The sequence below is a fragment of the Mirounga angustirostris genome, unplaced genomic scaffold (genome assembly GCF_029215605.1).
Source record: "Mirounga angustirostris isolate CCGP_5_RB_7025 unplaced genomic scaffold, mMirAng1.0.hap1 SCAF_11, whole genome shotgun sequence".
Lineage (NCBI taxonomy): Eukaryota > Metazoa > Chordata > Mammalia > Carnivora > Phocidae > Mirounga > Mirounga angustirostris.
The window spans coordinates 47,571,841-47,576,314 of record NW_026991719.1 but is presented as its reverse complement, the minus strand read 5'-3'; the positions used below and the strand labels follow the sequence as shown (position 1 = coordinate 47,576,314).

General features: G+C 39.8%; 1 pseudogene; it reads right to left on the bottom strand.

Annotated features, from left to right (window-relative positions):
- Positions 1-240: 240 nt before the first annotated feature.
- Positions 241-2,185, bottom strand: LOC123843914 (probable ATP-dependent RNA helicase DDX43; annotated as a pseudogene).
- Positions 2,186-4,474: the final 2,289 nt, after the last annotated feature.

Genomic DNA, 4,474 nt, shown 5'->3' with positions numbered 1-4,474 from the left:
ACTCGATCCCAGGACCCTGAGATCATGACCTGAGCCGAAGGCAGACGCTTAACCATCTGAGCCACCCAGGCGCCCTACTTTTGATTTTATTAAAGAAAGTATAAAATACCAAATTCTACATTTTTAAACACTACTATTTTAAGAATCACTTATTTCTTCATAGAGCCAGCATGTTTCCCATACTTCCATATATCTTGAGATCTCCTCTCAGGAGGCTGGTAACACTTTTCAACAAGGGCATTAATAATAAAACTTTTGGGGTTTTCCTTGGGGTTTCCCCCAATTTTTTCTCCATTTCTTTTTTCAATTTATTCACCTCCTACCTCTTGGCCATTGCCACAAGATCCTTTGGGATACTCTGTTGTGCTCTTTCCAGAATATTAATTAACTCTCCAGCAACCCTCCAGTCATTTCTAGTGAGGAGAATAATAAATATCCCAGTTCTCCCTGCTCTTCCAGTACGCCCTACTCTGTGCATGTATTCTTTGATGTTCGGGGGAAATCATAATTATAGACATGTGTGATATCAAGTACGTCAAGACCCCGAGATGCCAAGTCGGTGGCAATCAATATTTTTACCTTACCTGTTTTAAAGTTTTCTAATGCCCTCTCTTGGTCACTCTGCTCCTTATTACCATGAAGGGATTCCACTGATAACATGTCGCAGAATCAGGTCGCTTGATAGGTGGTCAGCAACAGCTTTTCTGCTGACAAACACTATGACTTTGTCTTTGGGAGACATGCTTTCTAGAAAAGTTTGGATATGAGAGCATTTCTCTTCTTCGGTGGTGACAATTATGTTTTGTTTCACAGTACTTACTGCCACTAGATCCAAAGTACAAACATATACAGTCATTGACTCTTTCAAATAAGTCTGTGCAAGTCGACGGACAGCATATGGCCATGTTGCACTTGTCATAATAGTCTGCCTGTATGGGCGCACATCTAATAAAATCTTCATTATCTGGGGTTCAAATCCCATATCTAGCATCTTGTCGGCTTCATCTAAAACCAAGTAGGTTACATTTCTGAGGTTAACAAAGTTATTCATTTGTAGATCATTCAGTCTTCCAGGAGTTGCAATAATAATATCTACTCCTTTTTTCAGATCTTCTATTTGTCCATTTCTATCTCCACCACCATATATACACACACTTTTGAGGCCTTTATATGAATACTTAAAACATTCAGCTTCCACTTGAAGTGCTAACTCATGCGTAGGTGTAAGGACTAACACGCTGGGTCCATTCCTTTTTCCTCTAATTACAGGCTGTGAATTCAAGTGTATAAATCCAGGCATTAAGTAGGACAGTGTTTTCCCGGTTCCAGTTTGGGCTACGCCTATAAGATCTACACCTTGTAAAACTATCGGCCATGACTGCGACTGGATCAGTGTTGGCTTTTGAAAGCCTGCCTTTTTAATGTTTTCCATAACCTCAGGATAACACTGAAAAGCATCCTCAAATTTACAAGTAGGATTGGGTATATGACGCTTCTCCCCTTCTTTCGAGTCATCACACATTATAATTTTCTTTCCTCCGAGTGTCTACTTGCACTGTGACATTGAACTTGTTGCTTCTGACTCCACGTAAAGGTTTTTCTTAATTGGTGGTAAATCTTCCCACTATTTTTTCCCCCACTTCAAAGCATCTTCTCGAATTTGATCCCAATCAATCAATGGCTGATTCTCTGTAACATTACTATCTGTCTTTACATCTCTTCCAACAGAAGGTTGGAATGCAACAATATCAGTTCTGAGTTCTGAATTGTAATTTTCTTGTTTTTTAACAAGATTATCTATCACAGTTTTGGCCTTCGCCTGCATCACCTTGTTGACAAAGATTTTGACATCTGCTTCTTCTGAATTACATGTTATTATCTGTATTTTCGTGTTTGTTGTACTTTGGATGTCTTTTATTTTTGATCCTCCACGACCGATCACAGTGCCAACCCACACGTTATTCAATCCAAAGCAAAGCAGCGGTTCTCGGAGGCCAGCGGCCCCAGGTTGCTGGAGGCAGGAGGGGTTCCTCCAGCCGCCACCTCTGCCGCCCCTACCGGCCTCCTGACCTCTTTGATTCGGGTCCTCCGTCGGCCTCCTTTCCGGAGCACGGGACACTGCTGAGTTTCACCGGGAAGCAACAACCCATGAGGAGGTGTTGGCGCCTGCTTTTTGCTTCAACATGGTTCGGTGAGGAAGATCAGGCACGTCCGGCATCACTCCGGTCTGGCTCTGCACCACTCCATGGTGCCATCGTAGAGTCTTCTCTGCTCTTCATATTTTAATATGGATTGCTTTAAAGTTGTTGATTGCTTTGGGTAGAATAGACATTTAAACAATATTTCTTCTTCCAACCCATGAGCTTGGCATGTCTTTCCATTTTGTCTTCATGTCTTCTTAAATTTCTTTAATTAGTGTTTTATAGTTTTTAGAATACATGTCTTTTACATCCTTAGATAAATTTATTCCTAGATATGTTATAACTTCGGTGCAATTATAAATGGTATAGTTTTCTTAATTTTCTTAATTTTTCTTTCAGCTACTTTTTATTAGTGTATAGAAGTGCAATAGATTTCTGTACCTTGATTTGGTATGCTATGACTTTATTAAATTCATTTATCAGTTCCAGTAGTGTTTTGGTGCAGTCTTTAGGGTTTTCTATATAATATCATGTGATCTGCAAATAGTGAAAGTTTTACTTCTTTCTTACCAAGTTGGATGTCTTTTATTCCTTTATCTTGTCTGATTCCCGTGCCTTGGACTCCCATTACTCTGTTGAATAAAAGTGGTGAAGGTGGATATCCTTGTCATCATCATGACCCTGGGGAAAAGCTCTGAGTTTTTTCCACTGAGGATGATGTTTGCTGTGGGTTTTTCATATATGGCCTTTATTTTGTTGGGGTATGTTACCTCTAAACCTACCTTGTTGAGGGTCTTTATCATGAATCAGTGTTGTACTTTATCATATGCTTTTTCTCCATCTATGAAATTATCAGATGATTTTCATTCTTTCTCTTATTGATGTGATGTATCAGAATTTTTGATTGGCAAATATTGAACCACCTTTCCGTCCTGGGAATAAATCCCGGTTGATCTTGGTGAATGATTTTTTTAAATTTTTAAAAATTATTTATTTATTTGACAGAGAGAGAGAGGGCACAAGCAGTGGGAGAGGGAGAAACAGACTCATTGACAATCAGAGAGCTGACACAGGGCTTGATCCCAGCACCCTGAGATCATGACCTGAACTGAAGGCAGACACTTAACTGATTGAGCTACCCAGGCGCTCCATGGTGAATGGTTTTTTAAGTGTATTGTTCTGTTTGGTTTCCTAGTATTTTGTTGGGAATTTTTGCATGTATGTTCTTTTTTTTTTTTTTTTATGTTCTGTTAGTCACCATACAATACATCATTAGTTTGTATGTGATGATCCACGATCCATTGTTTTCGTATAACACCCAGTGCTCCATGCAGTACATGCCCTACTTAGTACCCATTACGGGGCTAACCAATCTGTCCTCCCTCCGCCCCTGTAAAACCCTGTTTGTTTCTCAGAGTCCATAGTCTCTCATGGTTCATCTCTCCTTCCAATTCCCCACCCCTCATTTTTCCCTTCCTTCTCCTAATGTCCTCCATGTTTTCCATATGTTCCACAAATAAGTGAAACCATATGATAATTGACTTTTTCTGCTTGACTTATTTCACTTAGCATAATCTTCTCCAGTCCCATCCATGTTGATGTAAAAGTTGGGTATTCATCCTTTCTGATGGCTGAGTCATATTGCATTGTATATAGGGACCACATCTTTATCCATTCATCTGTTGAAGGGCATCTTGGCTCTTTCCACAGTTTGGTTATTGTGGACATTGCTGCTATGAACATTGGGGTGCATATGGCCCTTCTTTTCACTACATCTGTGTCTTTGGGGTAAATACCCAGGAGTGCAATTGCTGGGTCATAGGGTAGCTCTATTTTTAAATTTTTGAGGAACCTCCACACTGTTCTCCAAAGTGACTGTACAAACTTGCATTCCCACAAACAGTGTAAGAGGGTTCCCCCTTACCCACAACCTCTCCAACATTTGTTGTTTCTTTCCCTGTCCATTTTTGCCATTCTAACTGGTGTAAGGTGGTATCTCAATGTGGTTTTGATTTGGATTTCCCTGATGGCTAATGATGATGAACATTTTTTCATGTGTCTTCTTCAGAGAAGTGTCTTTTCATACCTTCTGCCCACTTTTTGACCTGATTATTTGTTTTTGGGGGGTTGAGTTTGAGAAGTTCTTTATAGATCTTGGATAGCAGCCCTTTATCTGTAGTGTCATTTGCATCTTCTCCCATTCTGTGGGTTGCCTCTTTGTTTTGTTGATTGTTTCCTTTGCTTTTTATCTTGATGAACTCCCAAAAGTTCATTTTTGCTTTTGTTTCACTAGCTTTTGGAGATGTATCTTGAAAGAAGTTGCTGTGGCTGAT